Below are 21,952 nucleotides of genomic sequence, written 5' to 3' on the forward strand. Positions count from 1 at the left end.
ATGCTCCTGCATCTACCCTGTCGAGTCATCTGTCTCATAGCAAGAGTCTAGTAGTGTTATGGTACATTTGTTGATACACTACTTTGTATACCTGGTCAGTCTGCCTGCATCAATTGGATGGTCCAGTAGTGTTTCGGTAAGTTTGTAGTCACACTACTCTTACACCTGTTTGGGCTGTCTGTATTAAGGTGTAAGTCCATTAGTGTTATGGTAAATGTGTAGAGACACTACTGCTTATGACTGGTTGAGCTATTTATACTGAGGTGGCCATTCAGTAGTGTTGGGTTCATGATGTAAAGCTGCTAATGGATGTGGGCGCAGTGATGCCTATCCTGGGCTGACCGTCCAGTGCGAGGGTCACTGCAGGCATTGTGCAGTCCAGAGAGGGCTGTGACACTGAATCCACTGTTCAGTGGAAGAGTCACTGGACTAAGGCAGCACTATAGTAGTGTTATGGAGAAGCATCTGTGAATAGGCATTCCTCATTAGGGTCTTTGTCGACCCCTGACTGATTGCACTCAAGGGGTGATTTAAGCAGAGAGGTTGTGGCTCGATTCGACCCTGTTCTCTCCTACGTTCCAACTTTTACGTTCACTGTGGTGTGAAGCGTGGGAAGGTCCTGTGCTGGGACTCGGAGGCTATGTTGTATGAGGGACCTCTACGTCTGAATTCATGGGCTGTGCCTGAGCATGTCACTGCCTGTCTCCATCTGGGGAGGTGCCCATCTTGTACCAGCTGACTGTAGGTGAAGTCCTACTTCCAAAAGCATAGAATCCGGGCCCATCTAGGTGTACAATGTCAATACTTCCAAAAGCATGGAATCCTGGCCATCAAAGAGTACAATGTCAATACTTCCAAAAGCATAGAATCCTGGCCCATCTAGGTGTACAATGTCACTACTTCCAAAGGCATGGAATCCTGGCCATCAAAGTGTACAATGTCAATACTTCCAAAAGCATAGAATCCTGGCCCATCTAGGTGTACAATGTCACTACTTCCAACGGCATGGAATCCTGGCCATCAAAGTGTACAATGTCAAAACTTCCAAAAGCATGGAATCCTGGCAATCAAAGTGTACAATGTCAATACTTCCAAAAGCATGGAATCCTGGCCCATTTAGGTGTATAATGTCACTGATGGAAGAGGAAGCTGTTGCAGCTGCTCAGTCACAGAAGGTAGTGTGCTATACAAGTATCAATTTACATTTACAGAAGGTCGCAGGGGCACACATTGATTGTGCACCTTTGCCTGCCACACTAGTCTAGATCTTAGATCTTAGGAATAAAGAGAAACTGCAGCCATTCCATGTCCCTGGCGGCGGTGCATCAGTTGTGATCCAGGAACAAGGTGAAGATATCTCTTGATACAAAAGATTTCAGGAGCGACTGGCTCGTGCTGAGGATACCAGCATTCAAGAAGTCACTGTCCAGGCACCGGGGTCTTAGCAGTGCTTACCAGAAAAAATCCTTTCTGAAAGTCTTGTTGCCTATTACCAATGCACTCCCTAAATACTTAACCCCTTCTATGCTGATGACGGCCGGGAGCCGTCATGGCACACAGTGCTGGTGTGCTGATTACGGCTCCCGGCCGTCATGACCGCACCCGCGATCGGAATGTGACGCACAGGCGCAGAATCGGGGCCGCGCCCAAGGGGTTAATGAAGGTGTCACAAAATGGTAGCTGACTGCATCCATTCAGCGGGATGTCTGCGAGCCAAGAGACAATTTTGGGCTTCTTGCACAGAGACAAAGGAGACTGCTTTGGGATTTCCTTTATGGGAAGTGCTCTAAAAAGATTGCCATTATGGGAGGGCGGTATGGTATACTGCATCAGGTAATGAGGTGGCAATGGAAATTCCAGGGCTTTCCTGTCCAGCTGCCTCCATTGCACTGGCCCGTGGTCACCTGACAGAAAAGCCGCCTCTGAAAGTCAAGTTAGACAGACACAAATCTGCAGCCGGTGACGAGCTGTCAAAACAAATACCGAAACTCAAGGTGTTGCACTCTAAAGGCAGTCTCGGTGTAGAGTGTCTGGCCTCGGGCCCGAGAGTCAGACGAAACTATTGAAAATGGAGCTCGACAGGAAATGTTTACTTTCTTTCAGAAAACCTACTACCATCCTGCTTCAGCCAAAATCCATAACTTCACAGGCCTGTGACTAAGATACCCTAACATAAAAGAAGCTTAATTTAGCAGCAATATTAATACGGAAAAATGCTCTTTCAACAGAACGCTCCTGCAACTCTCGGAACAGAAACACATAAGAGTGAGGGGCTCATGGTCCCGCAGGGCCTGCTGCCCAGGGTGTCCATGGGAAGGATTGAAGCCGTGGTGAGGAGTGCCCGCATGCTGCCTTGCACATACAGTGTGTCCAGTTATGGAGGCCATTAAAGGAGCAACACATTTTTAGGCTGCCATCCAGAAAATCCTGATTTTAAAAAAGGTACCACATTCTCTCAGCAGAAGCCTCACAGTCCTCTTCACCTTCTCTAGGCACAAAAACCCCCAAAGTGCCCAAGATGGTGTGTGTAGAGCTGCAGAAGGTTCTCTACATTTGAGCCTCTTCACTTTTCTTTAACAAAGGAAACACATGCCTTCAGATCAGTCATCACCTGATCCTTTTACGTCATAGGTCCCTTCATATAGGAGGTGGGCATCGAAGAGAGATCTGGCTGACTCCTTTAAAGTAGTGTCAACATTGACTTTGCGGAGAACTTACTCTTGGCTGTCTCTTAAATATAAAAAAGCGGCAGACACGATGCTGAAGCAGAAAATAATGTACACTAATAAAGAGACGGCCAAATTGATCATTTAAATCATACCATATATAATGTATATTGAAAAATCACAAGGCCTGTACAAAAGGACATAATTTTTATCATGGTACCCCTATTTTCCTATCTGGTTTTGTTGGTTTTAAGTCTCTGTATGCTATTCTCAGTGCTTAATTTGAGGTGGTGGTTGTCTGTGATGGCACAGTCCCTTATATTTGGGGAACAACACTTATTTTATCAGATATTTAAGGAATGCAGCACACAGATCGAAATACGGAAGAAGAAAAATATGGCAAAACCATTAAGCAGAAAACAGGAACCTTCACGTGTGAGAAAAAGGGTCCTGGAGTCTCTGGTATTAGATTAAAGGCTATCAGCATTGGTGTTTGGTGCGGTGAATTAATTGCATGTCTTCTGAGCAGAGCTCTGGACACCGACGCTCTTTCTTTCACAAATTAAGCACTGGCTATTCTACTACTAAATAATAGTATACAATTTATGCTTGACCCATAAAACATGACCTTTGGACTTGAATCACATAGGTGGCTTTCCTGTAAGGCCATGGTAGATGGCACAAAAAGGCACCAATGGCAATCGAGTTATGTGCCATCTTTGGTCTGTAAGATGTATTTACGCCACCCACATAATTAACAAACGTCTGACTGCCAGGAGCACCACTTTGTTCTGGCTGGGCTGCAGTTTGAAAGCAGTGAAGTCACACATGGAAAGGAAAGTGCCTTTCCCATTTTAGGAAAACAATTTTTACATGTCAATAAGTCATCCCTAAAGGATACCTTACAAGCCCATGAGTCTCGGTGTCAACTTGCAAATAATGTTCCCTTGCAGGGACTGAATGTTCAAAAGCTGTTTTAATGTGTAGGTTCAGCTTCCTTCTCCGAAAACGGCCTAGGAATAATACAGGGGCATATTATCAAGGACAGGCGATACATTATCGCCGCTTTTATCGGCAGGAAACTGCCGATAAAGCGGCGATAATGGCCTTGATAATATGCTCTATGAATTCCAATCGAAGCCCATGTTAGATGTGAACACATCTAACGCAGTCTTGTAGCCGATAGTTGTCTAAACAAGCTGCATAATAACCCCCCTACACTGCCTGACTCTCTTACACTCATATAAGACACAACTGCTACAGTTCATGCTGGGTCACTGATGCTGCCTCAAGCAGGGCCGAGAACGAGTTCTCACAAGAAACCATTGACCACCGGGGTGCAAGTAGAGTCGGGCGCGAGTTGTGGCACTGCTTTACAAGACCCTCTTTCCTTGCACCCCTTCCTCCCTTCAAGAGGAGTCTCCCAGCCACCCAGGCGTATGCAGTTTTTCCAAGGATAGAAAAGTTGTATTTATTGCAAGACAGTCCCACCGATAGCTACAAGGTTGTATGTAAGGAGTAGTTTTGAGATGTCAGCACTAGAGAGAAGCCTCAGAGCAAAGCAAGGGCACGGGCAGGGAGTTTGTCTGGCATCTTCCAGTGCTGGCTGGTTTGAACTGGTTAGAGGCTCATCTAGCTCGGTCTAATGTCCACATGAGCCTGTGGTGCTGGAGCCCCCAAAGATAATACCAAGTATAGAGAAAATCTCTTCACTGATCCATCCATCTGGTAATGGCATATCCTCGCCTAACTCACCTTTCACTCAGTAGAAGCTTAAAATAAATGGGAGTAGGGGGGGGGGGGGAGTCACCGCTTTAGAAAGGAACATGTGTGTCCGCATGACATTAAATGTATAGTAAAAATTCAATTAATCGAAAAGCATGGGCTCCTAAAAGCAGTGCATAGTCAATCCTGGACTTTTGGTCCTGCACAGCAGTGTCTAATCTTAAGGTCTTCGTGATTAAAAGTAAAGGTGCCGTCAGAATAATGTATTCTCTGAGGAACAGGACAAACCTTGGTCTTGCAAAAACATAAATAAAAAACATGCTCCAAAGCATTCAGACATTATCATAAGATGCCCCTGTGTACAAGTGTTTATTCGTGAGCTCCTGTTACAGTCGTCTTGGATGCCCTGGCATGTTTAGATCCTGCCATATGAATTTTTGCCAATATGAGTGCATTAGGAGTTATGCATATTTCAGAATCTCGCTATCTAAATAAAATGATCAGGTATTTAGAAGTCTGAAGACCCATCAAATATGGCTATTACCCGTCAAGGTGATTAAAGACACGAGCACGGAGCCCCCTGCTCAATCAGTGGGGTTTGAAATAGGGTAACATTTAATGATCTCAACATCTAATAAGCAGCCTACACATGCCAGTACTGACCAAAGTTGCAACTCGTCCAGTCATTCAAGTGGCCAGATACTCCGCCAAAGGAAGGTTTAAACACCTGAAAAGTGGGGTGTACGGAAACCGCCTGAGTCACACTGACACACTTTTTAATTCTTTTGCACTCTCTCGCTGCCCACAAAAAGACTCTGGTGCACAATAGCAATATTTCCTCACACAGAACTCCTGCACACAACAGAATCATGTGAAGAGTGACTCTTGTTCAGCCAGAAGAGGGAAACTGCAGAACTCTCGTATAGGCGAGGCAACTCCTGGGTGAAAGGCAGCTTATTTAAAAGTATATGTTTATGCGCATGCCTAAGTGGGAACAAAGAGGAGCTCTAACCAGTGCTGTAAAGACAACATTCTTCACTACATTTTTGTGCTTCTATTTTCAGCCTGATATTTTTCGTGGAAAGTCTTTGGTTTTTGGAAACACTTGGAGTTTCTGGGGTGACAATTCTCTGAGGTTGATTCACTGCGGCAAGCACCTGAAAATTCTAGTGGTATTTTGGTGCGCCTAGCGCAAGGCCAGGACCCCTAACGGGAGAGAAGACTGTAGCAGCTCAGAGGAAGATGCTCTGATCCAGGATCATCAGCATGAACTGACTATTCAAACTACTTTCTCTCTTTCTCCTATTTTAATCGAGATTTTGAATTTCATTTCAGACAGCTAAATTAGATTGCAAATATCTCACTTCCCTTTATGTGCAAGGCCTACATAAAAACTGTAGGGCAGATTTACAAGCCCCTCGCACCTCTTTTACGCCACCGTTGCGTCACTTTTGTGACGCAGCGGTGGCGCAAAGCCAGCGCCATGCTGCGGGGTACTTACGACGTGACGCATCTGGGAGATGCGCCACGTTGTAAAGCCCTGCGCCAGATCTAGGCTTCCGGCACAGGGGGTGGGGCGTTCTGGCGCAGGAATGCCTCCTAAAATTGACTGAGTGAAATCTACAAGATTAAGGCCATGCTGCGTCAAAACCCTGCGCCTGCTTGAAGCAGGCGTAAGGATTGACGCAGCATGTTAGGGATGGGGCACCCCCAAGCCTTGCTGGAGCTGCGTCGCGCTTGCAACGCAACTCCAGCATTGCGCCGTCTTTCCGACGGGGGATGCGACACACATCTGCCCATCCGTGCGCCACGGTGTGCCACATTGTAAATGCGGCGCATCAGTGGTGGCGCACGGGTATGCAGATGCATCGCAACTCTTCTGGCGCATCCCTGCCGATTAGCAGAGATGCACCAGAAGTATTAAATCTGCCCCTTGGAGCCTTTGTGGTGCCAATTGTCAGATTTACTGTTTAAAATGTAATACATTGACTGCAACTCATTTGGCAACTGACTTCTATGCTACAAAACCTTTCATTTCTTTACTCTTAGCCTCACGCTTACATGTTATACAATGCTACATTTTCTTCTGTCAATCCCCAGAGCACACTAAAGCATTTAGATTGCCTTACATATTTTAAACATTGTTCTCCATTTGCTCTAAAGTATTGAGCTTGAATTCAGAATCTTCTATGTTATGAGTCGAGATACCGCAGTCTCAAAAGTAAATTTGGAATTTTGGGTGATTGTGGATCCTATTATCAGTAAATTCATTATGTAAAATCTTTATACTTAGTTATTTATATTGTCAGCTGGAGGAAATCAATTGTTATTGTAACTGTACTTTAGGACTAGGCCCCAACAGAGAAGAGATTTGAGTTGCTCTTATATTTGCATTGATTAGTTTATAGGAGTCATGTAATTTGAACATCATTCTGTCATATTGTTCAGGGATCTCTTTTGGACCATTTTGAGCTTTTGACCTCATACAAATTTATTTTCACTGTCACCTCATTAAAAGTAGGCTCAGCGTTAGATTCTCTGTCTCCTTTCTATTGAAAAGCGGCAATTGAGGTCATGTCCTCCGACCCCAATTATTGGAATTCTGCAATAGTTTCCTAATTAATGGACATGTTCTATAGGCCTGAAAAAGGTGCTGACAGTGCCTTTGCTAAAGGAAAAAAAATAATAATGCTGACCCTTCTCCTCTTACTAATTTCCATCCCATATTCTGTTGCCATTTGCTGTCAAGCTCCTGGAGAAACATGTCAAGCAACTCAGATCATGCTTGCTCTCTCCGCAGCGTTTGACACGGTCCATCATGCACTGCTGATGGACAGTCTGTCAGCCTGCGGAGTAAATAACTCTGCCTGGAAAGTCTTCAAATCTTTCCTTTCTGGGCGGAAGCAGATAGTAGCGCTTGGAGACTTCTGCTCAACTCCTTTTCATCTACCCTGCGGGGTCCCTAAGGGTTCATCACTAAGTCCAACCTTATTCAATGTGTATGTATCGTCCCTGGCCCCATTTATAAGATCTTATAGGTTCCAGCTTACATCGTATGCGGACGATACGCAGATAGTGGTATCCCTCCTTCCCGGATTAGAAGGAGCGGTTAGCCACAAGTTACACGATTGCATGGAAGCAGTTGGATTATGTCTGAAATTAAACTCTGACAAGACTGAGGTCATCCTATTTGGCAATGACATCAGTATTTGGACCCCAAAATGCTGGCCAAACTCCCTGGGTTCTCTACCTGTTCCCTCTACACAGGTGAAGAACCTGGGAGTTTACCTGGATGACAGATTGGACACGAGGAAACAAATAAACGCGGTGGTTTCTTCTATGATGTTCACTATTAGAACCACTAAGAAAATTCTCCCTTTCTTGCCCAAGGAGAGTCGGTAGACAGTGGTCACGGCACTTGTCATGTCAAGACTTGATTACTGCAACAGCCTCTATTTAAACATCCAAGAGAGGCTGTTGCAGAGGTTACAGTTGTTGCAGAACACGGCTGCCAGGCTTATTTCCGGCATACCTAAATTCTCCCCCATCTCTAGTGAAATTCGCAAACTTCAATGGTTACCGGTAAGACAACGGATACAGTTTAAATCTTTGTGCCTTGTTTTCAGATCTCTTCAGAAGCAGGGCCCTCTCTATCTTCAGGACCAACTGCAATGGTACTCACCATCTAGATCCTTGCACTCATCAGCACAAAAATTAGTAAGAGTACCACCTGTGGAAAAGGCCCGTTGGGGTGGTAAGAGATTTGTGGCGGGTGAAGCAAAACTTTGGAACCAGCTCCCCGCACATTTGAGGTGCTGCACCGATTTACTCCCCTTTAGAAAAATGCTTAAGACCTGGTTATTCTAGAATCTCTTTTCTGACCGTGCAACCTACTTCTCCCTTGGGACAACAGATAGCGCCAGGACACCTCCGGGTAACAGACGCGCGTTACAAATTAATTAACATAACATAACATAACATAACATCTGAGTGTCTGGCAAAGCATCAAATCCTAGTCTCTTGGACTTTGCCCACTACACAGCATTGAGAGGCCCTTCAAGTCATGGTGGATGTCCTTCGTATGCCGGCGTGCGAGGCTGAGCCTTCAGCCCTCGGGTTATTAGATCTGTCTGCTGCATTCGATATGGTATATCATACCATCCTTCTCACCAGACTGTGCGAGTTTCGTATCTATCAGTGATACTCAAAGTACGGCCCGGGGGCGCTTGTGGCCCTCTTGACCTTTACATGCGGCACACCTGGTGAACAGCAGTACGAGCTACTACTAAGTTGCTGAACACTAATATTCAGGAAAAAAAGTTAAATAAACAGGCAAGCATTTATTAACCTGCAAAGAAATGCTTGCCCGTTTATTTAATTTTTTTTAGACCTTTTTACATGCCGAATGCACCACATATAGAAAGAGGAAAAATCGAGGAGAAATAAAGATATTTCTTCTCATTACACCTCTCCGGGAGGCGTGGCATTTTGACACTTTTCCATGATTACCAGTGTTGGTAAATCATGGAATGAGACAAAATCCATGGCTGGGTGCATGGGACACCCACGTCCAACCCATGGAATGCCTCCCTGGGGCACAGTAATGCAGCAAAGTGATTTGTGCTGGGTTGTGTTACTCTAGATTTATCAAGCCGCGCAGGGCCATGCAAGGTGGCCTTGTGTGACTTGATCAATCTTACTTAGTAGTTGCGTCACACTTGCGCCCCATCGCAGTGCAAAGGGCGACGCAGATGCTGGATAAATATGCCACCCGGTGTTTATTATAAAGCTGTTGGTGCTATCGCCATATGCTCCTGTTGTATATTAATGGCATTACCTGATAGCTTGAGGGCTTGTCTGTGCAATGAATGGTTCTCTGCAGCTGGAGGTGCACTTAATCTCATAAATAATTTTAATATTTCACAGTGTACTTTAAGTATACAGTACTCTGACTAGCTAAACTGTGATTCAGTAAATCAAATAATGTTGTTCATTAAAAGGGTAGTTTGGAATAGCTACTGTGGTTTCTGAAATAAAGCAAACAGTGTTCAGACGTATTGTGCTATAAATATTGAAACAATGTGGCAGTAAAAAATCAAATGCAGCCATACTTGAACCAGCTTGTAGAGCACACATTGTGCAGGTTTTATTTTGATTTAAGAGGTGTCAGTCTACACTTGAGAAGTATAATAGATATTTATTTGATCTGTGTTCGGCGGAGCTGAATGTATGTGTAAAGGCTGTAACCTGGGGATGGAAGGTAGCATAATACCTGTATTGTAAACCCATGTCCACCCTTTGTGACATCCAGATGCTGACTAACAGATGTTTATTGTTCCTCAATTTAATTTGTCAACTCCAGAAGGATGTAACGCCAAATGGACCAACCAGGATTTGAACCTGTTACCATGAGGAAAAACACAGATCCACAGATGAAGTAATCCACTGTACCATCTAATTGTGTGCCCTGCTGCTTTCCTCTTAAAAATGTAAATGCCTAAGTACCGCAACCAGACATGGGTTATTACACAAAACAATACGTATACAGTAAAGAAAAATAAAGTACCATCCTTGCATTCACATTTTTGTACATAGTTCCGTAGAGCCCTCTGTCCAAGCCAAGTCATATCATGGAATGAGACAAAATCCATGGCTGGGTGCATGGGACACCCACGTCCAACCCATGGAATGCCTCCCTGGGGCACAGTAATGCAGCAAAGTGATTTGTGCTGGGTTGTGTTACTCTAGATTTATCAAGCCGCGCAGGGCCATGCAAGGTGGCCTTGTGTGACTTGATCAATCTTACTTAGTAGTTGCGTCACACTTGCGCCCCATCGCAGTGCAAAGGGCGACGCAGATGCTGGATAAATATGCCACCCGGTGTTTATTATAAAGCTGTTGGTGCTATCGCCATATATCATGTATGATTGTAATTCTTTTGATGTTTTATTGCCGCTATCATCTCTGTTATGATTAATAAATAAAATATGATTTGAAATCAAAAAAAAATGTAAATGCCTATTTTTCTTAGATTTAATGTATACACTGCAAGAGAGGCATCAGATTTGATATATGTCCCTCCGTCTGCTGTTAATTGCTAGTGTGTTTTAAACATTTTAAATGTTTTCTATAATTATAAAATATGGATCAGAATATTAATGTATGTGATGATTATATCTATAGACTGCTAGCTAAGATCAATATCAAATTAATACAAAAAATGAAATCTGAAAAATGTTAACCCCTGTGGTCCTTCTTTTCACGACCCACAGTCAGGGCCACTGGAATTATGCGCTTGTGCCTCCATGTGGAGAAGTGTGGCTCAGGGGTTAGAGGCGGCAGACCTGGAGCTTGATTTCGACCCGGGACCAGGGTTCAATTCCCCGCCTCAGCGGGTCTTGGGCTCAAAATTCCACGGACTCGTTAATTCTCGCTCCGGTGCCTTCTCGACTCACGGGTTCACACTCTGCGACTCTGGGCAATAGCTTGCTTTATCTCCACAATGGCCCCTCGCGGTGGGATGCCTGGCTTTCACCTTGTGGATACCCTGCCAGGGTTATCTCACAGGGGAATACCAGGACGGGTTCCCTAAGCAAGTGCTGAGATGCCCCAGGGTAAGTCATGCGCTATATAAGTTTCATTCATTTCATTTCATTTCATTACATTTTTGGCATAACTATAGATTTGCCTAATTTTCCACATAATCTTTCATCTGCTGCATAATCTGCACATTTTAGCAAGTTGTTTTTAGTTCAAACTGTTCAAAAGTTACTAAAAAGACAGGGACACCTGCTGCTGCACAGTGGAAAGAAAGGCCCTTTGCAAAGGTTGACTGGCCATCTTTTTGTTGCTTATTGCTATATTTGGGGTGCCAAACTTCTACTTATGGGGTGCAACCAATGCCTAGACTGTGTCAACACGTGTAAAAATGACAAAATAATGAGGTATTGCTATCACAAAATGTTCTGCATCACACTGTATAGTTTACCTTTTCTTGCCACATAGTTTGCTCAACGTGTCGCATAATTTGACTCTGCTGCATGAATCCAATGGCTCTGCCCAGAGTGGGCACCTTTTGTGTACAGGTATTAAGCTCTGCGGGCCTGTGGAATGATAACATCTGAAGGATGTGTATGTCCTCGTACACCTCACCTACCTAGTACAATAAACAGTCCTGACTTGTAACAAGAGCCTAGATAGAAAGAGAGATTATTTCTATTGACAATATTTTGTGACGGGTGTAACTTAAATAGCTTTTCTGTTTTTTTTCAATTTAAGGCCTTCCGGCTTTTCATTTTTAAACTCTTATGGTTAAATAAACAGGGGAAGAAATGAAAACGCGTTTAAATGAAATAAGTTCTGGGCTTTATACTGTATTTGACCTTAGGTGAAAACTGCGTGAACCTCTTTCTCCGAAGAGAAATGGAAACAGTATCCACAAACACTCGACTTTTGATGATTTTTTTTTTGTTTTACTGTTTTTATTTTGCTTTTAAACATCAGCCTAAACATCGGTAGATAAGCACTCTGCATAATAGGGTCAATGCTAATACAGTCTATAATTACATTCCGGTATACATTGATTATGTCAGAGAGATCCCTCCTCTATGTCCGCTCCCCCCTCCCACTTCCCAAATTGGCCATGTCCTTCCCCACCAACATATTCCCAATGGGTGTGAAAATCCATCTATTACGTGCTAATCGTGACTAGTGCGTTGTGTATTATCCAGCCCGGACCTTTCTGTCTCTGGACTGTAGTATCTCAGCCATGGTTGCCGTGTATTTTTCTGACATTTGTGATCCTTCTGCAAACAATAACTGCAAGATAATCAGTTTACGTTGTTCATAATTAGCGTTGTTTTCTAATGTGACCACACCGTGGCGCCACCGATTCAAGCAAACATGAATGAAACCAAAAATGCATCGTTTTTCGATCGTGAATAAAAAGAACGAAGGGGCATATTAGCAAGACCCTCTTTAAAATTATCGCCGTTTTCGCGGCAGGAAACGGCCGCTAAAACGGCGATAATGGGCTTGCTAATATGCGTTATAGAATTCCAACAGAAGCCCAGGTTAGATATCTGCACATCTAACCTGGGCTTCTATTGGAATTCTATAACGCATATTATCAAGCCCATTATCGTCGTTTTTGCGGCAGTTTCCTGCCGCTAAAACGGCGATAATTTTAACGAGGGTCTTGCTAATATGCCCCCAACTCCCTTCGAGCCGCCCCAGTATTCCACTCACGCTTGTGTTCAGAATATTAAAGTCCATGCATGGGTAGATTGCGAAGTAGGGGCTGGCGTGTAAAATGCAACAGTGGGATAATGCGCCGACTGCACACAGCTCTGTTTAATCTGCCGGCCTCCGTTTAGAATCCCAACGGTGCCAGTTGAATCTTGCCTCCATTCCGAGTTTGACCAAACGAGCATTTATTACATTCAGCCAGGGATAACCTTTATTTCTGAAAGCACCCGAATAAGCTACCCTAGAATTAAGTGATAAACAAAAACAAATTATTGTCCGTATTGAGACACTTTGCTATTTTGTTTCAAGTCAGCTCAGTTCAGTTGCATTAGACAGGACTGAGATAGACGCCTGGGGGACAGATTTACAAGCCCCTTGTGCCTCTTTTACGCCGCTGTTGCATCACTTCTGTGAAAGCAGCGGCGGCCCAAAAAATGCAACATGCTGCGGGGTATGTACAACGTGACGCATCTGGGAGATGTGTCACTTTGTAAAGCCCTGCGCCAGAAGTAAGCGTTCCTGCGCAGAGGGGGGCGTTCTGGCGCAGAAAGGCCTTCCAAAAGTGGCTGAGTGAAACCTACAAGATTTCACTCAGTCACTTTTGAGCCCATGCTGCGGCAAAACCCTGCGCCTTCTTGAAGCAGGTGTAAGGATTGACGCAGCATTGTAAAGATAGGCCCCCCCAGAGCATTACTGGAGCTGCGTCGTGCTTGCGATGCAACTAAAGCAATGCGCCGCCTTTACGGCACAGATGCGTCACACATCTGTGCCGATTTTGCCCCATGGTTCGCTGCATTGTAAACGCGGCACATCCATGGTGGCGGAGCCGTGGCACACAATAACTGGCGCATCCTTGCTGATATGCAGGGATGCGCCAGTTATTGTAAATCTGTCCCTAAGTTTTTACTGTCCTGAAAGTCTAAGGTGAAACATTGTACCCTGTAATCTAAGGTAAACCTTGTACCCTATGGGAGAGGTCAGTGTGTTCCTCATACTCGGGGCTAATTGAAGCCTGCCATTCTGGGGCCACCGCGTTTTCTGTACATTTTCCTAAACTGTAAAGGACACCTAAAATTAAAAATCACTACATGAACATAAACATAAATGGTGAGTTTGTGATATGAAAACGCTGGTAAAACATCTGATCCATTTTGTGCTACAGAATTTGCAGACTTCAAACACAATATTTTGCATTCATATTGATTAAAGCATACCAGAAACAGAGTACACTAGGTGCAACAACGCTTCCAGAACTTCCCAAATGTTAACTGGTCACCGTTCTTGTGCTGGTTCCTGTTATTAGGCAACGTAGGGCTGAGACTTTTCCCACCTAGGGGCAGATTTACAATAACTGGCGCATCCCTGGATATCAGCAGGGTTGCGCCAGTTATTGTGCGCCACTGCTCCGCCAACATGGATGCGCCACATTTACAATGCGGCGCACCATGGGGCAAAAATGGCACAGGTGTGTGACGCATCTGTGCCGTAAAGGCGGCACATTGCTGTAGTTGCGTCGCAAGCACGACACAGCTCCAGCAATGCTCTGGGGGGCCCTACCTTTACAATACTGCGTCAATCCTTAAGCCTACTTCAAGCAGGCGCAGGGTTTTGACGCAGCATGGGCTCAAAAGTGACTGAGGGAAATCTTGTAGATTTCCCTCAGCCACTTTTGGAAGGCGCTCCTGCGCCGGAACGCCCCCCCCCACCCCCCTGCGCAGGAACACCTACTTCTGGCGCAGGGCTTTCCAACAGGACGCATCTCCCAGATGCGTCACGTTGTAAATACCACGCAGCATGGTGCATCTTTTGCGCCGCTGCTGAGTCACAAAAGTGACGCAACGGCTGCGTAAAAGAGTCGCACGGGGCTTGTAAATCTGCCCCCTAGTGTCAACATTCACAAGAGATGAACTGGGAGAAGGGCCTTTGTAAGGTGCAGGACACAAAACCCTGGCCATGTACATGCAATTCAAACAGGGAGGAAAGAATGATTTTTCTTTGATAACAAAATGTTTTGTATCAGAATTCCTGCAAATTCATGTTTAGGTCACAATATTGGCAAACCTACATTTATTTTATAAAGGCCATTTTGGGCCCTAATAACAAAAATATGCCTCCACCTGAGCATACTTTTCTGTATTTTGGCAATTTACAAAAATTCACAGAACTATGTCTAGAAAGCTGCAACAGCCACTGGTTCCCAGGCGTTCTTTGGGGAATGTCGGGTGGCTGTTTTTTTAAGGTCACCCATTCCATCTGTACAGAGATCTCAAAAGCAAAGAAATTCGCAGAGGATGAATGGGGCCCACGCTGCTCCATGGGGAGAAAAACAAGCATGTGCAATGCAATAGGTCTCGCATTTGCGAGAGTTTGAGCTATTGGCATTGTAAATTACAATGCCTTTTATTTATGTGTTTTGAAAACCTGATAGCGGTGCATAAACACACACTTAGTACTTACAGTCGTTGCTTACGAGAAGCAAGGCTGGCAGTAACTGTGCCTCTATTTCTGCCAGCCTTGCTTTTCGAATGCAAGGACTACAAGTACAAAGTGCATGTTTACGCACCACTTGCAGGTTTTAATAACACATAAATAAAAGGTATCATCATAGCTAAAACTCTTGCAAATGCAAGACCTGTTGCATTGCACCTTTGCCTCCTGAAGCTTGGGAGCAGTTTGTAGAGTAACAGGGGCTCTGCGCAGAAGCACAACGTTTGGCTTCTGTGTAGTTCGAACAGGACCATGAGTAAAATTTGCCAAAGCAAATCAAGGAAGGAAGGACGTAGTGGATCAAGAGAACTCTCCAACGGATGGTACACAAGTCAACTTCAGAAATGTTACAATGGTTGAAGCGTCTTAAAGCTTCACTGAAAAGTGACAGAGCATTACACTGAAACAAAGGAAAGTTGGTCCTGTGGCAAGGAAAAAGAAATATGTGACTACAGTGCTACAAAACTAGTTTTACATTTTTCACCCTAGCAGGGCCAGACTGAGAACCGAAACTGGCCTTGGCAAAGTGCTCGACTGGCCCGGGGGGAGGGCGATGGGAAGGAGGGTGGGAGGATGCAGAAGCCAGCCGAGCTGTTGCTAGGGCCAGTTTTGGCCCATTTTATTACAGCGGGCCGTATTGCCGGCCCTGGTAACAAAACAGTCCCCCAGGGGGCCCAAAACTGACCCCCACCCTGGTGGCCTATCGGGGAAACGCCCAGTGCCCGCTACGGCCAGTCCGGCCCTGCTTCCTAGGAGCAATGCAGTTTGAACCAAGGAGAAAAAGATGGTACGGATCATTAGGCATTGTATCTTAATATTGTCAGGAGCCTTCCCTACCACACTGTTGGCTCTGTGATCAATGAGGACAGATAATTTGTTCAGTCCTTGCAAACAAGACCAGATGCCTTACTCCTGGGAGGGCACAAAAAACAAGTAATCAGCTACTTCATACTTAAGTCCATAATTGTACAAATGAGGCAGCATAATGGTCTTCTTTATGCCTTCTAAATTATTTTTAAATGGGTCATATTCATAGTCGGGTCTCAATATGGACACTGTCACCTCCCTGTTAATTTGTAAACAGGTCTATCACTTCCTTTTCATTTGTTGTAACCCATACTTGCGCCCAAACCAGTAAATATTTTTTGCAAAGGGCAGCAGTGGATGTATGTTTTTCTGTAGATTCTGTAATTGCACAAAAAATGTGTCCTTCATTACCTCGCCCTCGCGTATATAGGAACAAAGCTCCCCGTAAGGGGACAAAGCTTCTTCTATAAGTAGATGGCCTCCGTACCCACTTCTTGCTACAAACAATGATCCATTTTCAGGTCCTCTCTATTAAGTGTAATTCTATAGTCTTTTCAAATAATATTTCTGTGAAGGCCTACAACACAACAGTTGTGATTTCTTTCCACCTATGCCCTAATAAGAGGCCTGAGCGGCATACTTCCAAACATCATATTAAAGCATACAAGCCCATTCATTGTAGAAGCGGCGTCCGCAGATATATTACTTCTGGCCTAAAGTGTGGAAAAGAGAAGCAACCACAAACAGGGGCACCATAGAGTGGGCACGGCTTTCATATCCCGGTCGAAGATTAGCAGTTTTCCAAACTGGCAGTGAATAAAGTACTTACAGACAGATAATGAAACAATGCATAAATATCACATGGGCCCCTGTGTGGCGAGGACGGGCCACTTACCGGAGTGTATCTTGCTGCGATTAAATGGAGAGCCCGAAGCGAGCGTCGTCATTTCGGCCAAATACCAGGTGCGCTCCAAGAGAGAGGGTTGTAGAGAGACGTGGCGGCAGCCCCTCGGGTGGCGAGTACTCCCTGTGAGAATAAATCCAATTGGGGCTGCCTGCCATTATAAGTAAGCATAAAGTGCGATAATGCACTGACATGCAAAAGAACAAGCACCTCCAAGTTCTAAACAAGAGGGGGGTCGAAGAGGAGGGGAGAGAGCAGCGAGGGAGGAAGAGAGGGGGCCACAGCTGGCGGGAGAACGTGAGCGTGGGTTGAAACGCCGGAGGAAGGGAAAGCGAAAGCTCGCTATGTGCGCGATGACGGGGACGAGTACGAGTCACTGGCTGGGTGCGGCTGGTGCGTGTGTGTTTGTTGGTGGAGGACTCTGCTGGAGTTCAGCGGGTGAGAGCAGGCCGAGGCACAGATTGTTTATCCTGTCGGGGGGGGTGAGGAGGGATAGCGCGACAGCCTATTTTGAACTGTAGGTTGTGGTCTATCTGTGTGGGCATCTTAATTAATCATACGGTGTACAGCGCTATATTAAGGAGTTCTTTCACCTTAACTGTCTGCCGGGATCATACGGTGTACAGCGCTATATGTGTGTGTGTCCTAATTAAAGCGAAATCACAGGAGGCTGGCTGTATGTGTGTGCGCATGCACTTACTGCATGCGAGCCGAATTAACTGCACACCAAGGGAAAGCAAAAGCAGTAAACACTTTCGAAGCAAGCGCGTCTGCGCAAACGCGTCTCAGAAGCGCGTCCACAGACCACAATCGGCGCGTGCCCCGGTCTGTACCACTTGGCAGGCAAGTCGATAACAATAGATCTCGCTGGCGACAGTGCTTTTGCGCTGCATCGCCAGGCGAGACCTAAAAATGTCCTTGTGGAGAAAGCCTTCTGCTACACCTCTACCAAATGTGTGGGTGAAATGTTCTCCTTCCCTCTCAGGAATCAGAATTATGCCAGCCAGGTGCTGAAATAAATCTCTTACCATTTCCAAGGTCCAGACAAGTCGAATCAAAGCTTGGGAATAAACCAAAACACACGTTTGTTGGCATTTCTAAACTTCCACTGTGAACTCTTCCTTGGAATTCCTCTTATTACCCATGGAGTGGGATTTACAAGTGTAGATTTCTGTGCACATCAAGATGGAGAAATATGCACTAGTAAAACTTTTTATACCTGCCAGGTATCCCTTTATGAATTACTGGCAGGAGATATAATGTTACATTAGTTCGTAAACTTACGTTTGTGACTGAATTTACCTTTTGTGAGTAGGCGCCTTTGAGTTTAAAAGAACCCCACATTGCTTGCACGTGTTTTTAAGCTTGAAGGCATGAATTTTAAAATTTCTCCTTGTTCCACATTTACAAAATAAACAGACAATCTATGATACTTTTCTGCAGAAATGTGTCTTGTTAGAAAGAGGACTCCAGAGGCGTTATTGACTAAACAAATGCAACATTGTACATGTTTTACACAAAATAGGGCAGTGTTAATAAACTAGTCTTCCTATTCAACCATATTAGACAATGGGCCTTATTTAGAGTTTGGCAGGGCGGGAATACCTCTGTAAATCAGTGGTGCTCCTAGTTAACTCGTGGTTAATTTACATAATTTCAAGTCGCGGGAAGCATTGTGGGGCATATTATCAAGGGGGTTTATCTCTGCTTTTTTGGCTTTAAAAGCCAAGAAAGGGGGGGCGTGGCCAAGATGGCGGAGTAGGAGGACGTGTTCTCCTGAGCTCCCGTACCCGTCCAGGCCCCAAGCCCTTTTCTGAGCTAATTCTCCCCCCGGAATCGCTTGGTGGAGCGGGAAGAGCGGAGAGAGAGGCCAAATTGCTGATGGTCGGTGTCCGAGCCCCGCTGTGAGCGAAATCTCCGAGAGTGGAGATCCGGGTGTCTGGGCAATGGCGCCCCGGTCCGGAGCAGAGGCGTAGACCGGAAATCGAGACGCACCGAGGGGCGGTGAAGGAACGAGGGCCCTAGAGGACCGGTGCGGAGCTGAACGTGGCTGAGACAGCTGGCCCGCGGCGCTGATCGCCGGCGTCCAGAGGAAGACCGCGCTGTACCCGAGGTGCACCCGCCCCCCCCCTGGAAGTCGGACTGGCGGCAACTTGAGAACGTGGCTTTGGCCTGGGCTGGAGAGGGACGCGTGGCCCGAGCCGCAGGTGTGAGGTCCGGCGGAGAAGCTCATCCGACACAGGTCAGTGCTCCCAGCAGAGGCACAGACCTTGAGCCCGAGACGGGGGACCCGATTGGTGGGATCCCGAGGAACACTTGAGCACTGGAGGGCACGGACCGAGGGGAGGCGGAATTTCGCGGGTGCCCGGCAACAGCACGGAGGCCTCCTAGGAGAGCGGCTGGAAAGGAGGAGAAGCCGGGCGAGGCGACGTGCAGCACCCAAGCCCTAGGCGCAGCTGAGAGGCCCCCGGGGAATTGCTGGCAGGCGGCACGTCCGTCCTCGGAGGCCGAGGAGACCCATCGCGACCGCACTGATAGCAGTCAGGAGAGGCGGGCCGCAAGGAGTGAAGGTCGCGGCTGGGGACAGAGCATAGGAAAGGCCTCTTGGAGAGCCACTGCGACGCCACGAAGGGACATTAGCAATTAGAGGTGGAATGGCGCAGCCTGGAGCCTGGTAGACCGACGGGGGGATCGCAGGAGAAGCCACCAATGGCTGCTGACTGGGATGTGGATACCAGCTAGTCCACACCGCATACACAGATAGCACGGGTCCGAGGGTACTGGCCGGAAGGAGCCTGAGGACTGGCACAGACGGGGACGGAGGAGCGGCTGGGGGTCTGCTGGAGTGTGTGCGTAGGATGGAACTGTAGGGCCCTGCCGCTGGGTTACTGTCCCGGCCCTGAGACTTTGTTTGCTGCCTTGCCGGGAAACAGGAGCCATCAAGAGGATTCTCCACGGCGCTTCGCCCCAGGGGCTCGACTCGCAGTGGGCCTCGCGGACTGAGAGTGCTGATCGCCCACCCACAGCCTGACTCGCGGTAGGAGTGCAATAACTGCCGGGTTGACCGCGGTGCGTGGCGCAGTGTAGCGCTCACCTTTGCCTGGGCACGGAGGCCGGAATTGGCGCTGTAGGGTTTGACCTGTATAGGCGAACGGAATACTGAGTGGCGGGCAGATTGGCAAAATGGCCGGCCAGAGGGGCGGTAAACGCAACGACCGCACACTGCCAGAAATGCTCAACAGATCCCAGAGCAAAGGAGACAAGACCCTGTCCTCACCGGGCTCTGCTGGTGGTTCACAATCTGGAGCGACCGCAGAACCCCCGGTCACCAGATCTTTTTTGGAATCCCTCTTTGGTACACTGCGGGACGACTTCCAGGCCTTGAAACAGGAGGTGGCAGGAGAAGTGCGAGAAATACGCAGGGAAGTGGATGGATTGGGTGAAAGAGTGGCCACAGTGGAAAGCTCCACGCAGCGACAAGATGAAGAAATCACATTCCTGCAGCAGGAAGTGTTGACCCTTAGAGAACAACAACTGGACCTTCAATTGCATAACGAGGATTTGGAGAACAGGTCCCGAAGAAACAACATAAGGGTCTGGTGTGTGCCATCCTCGGAAGAGAGCACGGACATTGTCAAGTACTTACAGGAACTCTTCCGGGAGGTCCTAGGGGAAGAAGCTGACTTTCCTATAACAATCGATAGGGCGCACAGAGTGGGACCCCCAAGGCGGGCGTCTGGCCCGCCACCGGACATACTGGCCTTCCTCCCCGAATTCCAGCTGAAAGAACGGATAATGGCGGAGGCGCGGAAGAAACACTCGCTAACATTCCGCGGTCACCCGGTGGCCCTGTACCAGGACCTCTCCACAATCACGCTTCAAAAGCGCAAAGCATTTAAGATAGTGACAGACTTCCTCCGGCAGCATGAGACGCCCTACTCATGGGGTCACCCCTTCTGCATTATATTCAAGTGGAACGGCAAGTCACACCAATTGCGATCTTTCCAAGACACTTGTGAGGTATTGGGGATCACAGCGGAGGAAGAGGAGCCCCGCACACCGCGGAGGAGACGCGCCACCGACGGAGGATGGCAGAGGGTCGCAAGGCGAAGAACTTCGGGCATGTCCCGGAGGCCGGGCTCTCCGATTATCAGGGCCGAGATGGAAGATGCCGTTCGGACTGTCTCCAGAGATCTGGAGGTCACTGAGGAGGTTGCACTAACCGCATGAAACTGCTCCGGGGGGAGTCCACCATAGCATTACTGTGATTGCTGGCTTGGGGTGTGGGGGAGGGGGGGGCGATGGGTTGGACACGTGTGGCTGGACATCCACTAAGGTAACATACCACAGACTTGTCCGACAGGGACTTGGCTGGGACTATTTCAAAGGGACACTGGAGGGTTTGGGGAGGAGGGCAGGGGAAGGGGAGTTTGGAGGGGGATCAGTACTAGGATTCTGGGGGGGGGGGGTTGGAGAGGATGGGGGGGGAGTTTGGTGGACGAGTTTGGGGACGGGGTGGGGGGAGTTGGGGAGTTGGGGTTCGGGGACAGGGGATTAGGGAGGGGGAAGTTTGGGGCAGCCCTGTCCAGTGCTCCTGATGCATTCACTCAGACCCGTCAGGACTCTCAGGCCAATTTGTTTGACGTTTTAGTGCTTTGCGCTTCAGATCCATCGCCTATGCAATGTTGTCCTGATTAGGTATGGCGGAACTAAAGGTAGTGACCCTGAATGTTAAGGGGTTAAACAATCCTACGAAACGGAGGGCGATCCTATCATTGTTAGAGGGTACACAAGCAGACATCTGTCTACTCCAAGAAACTCACTTGATAGCTAGTGACTGTCATAGGTTACGGTCCCGCCACTTCCCCACACAGTTCTTTTCTTCCAACACTACTAAAACGGCTGGGGTGGCTATCCTGGTGTCCAAGTCTTTCAGGGGGGGAAGTGTTGCACAAATTCATAGAACAGAAAGGGAGACTTCTGGCCTACAGATTTAAATTGGGAACCCTGCAGTTTACTATAGGGACGATTTACAGCCCAAATGAACAGCAGGACCGCTTCCTTCACTCTGCATTAGTAGATGTCACAGCATCACCGGACAGACACATTATTCTGG

Source organism: Lissotriton vulgaris, chromosome 2_1, assembly GCF_964263255.1.
Source record: "Lissotriton vulgaris chromosome 2_1, aLisVul1.2, whole genome shotgun sequence".
Lineage (NCBI taxonomy): Eukaryota > Metazoa > Chordata > Amphibia > Caudata > Salamandridae > Lissotriton > Lissotriton vulgaris.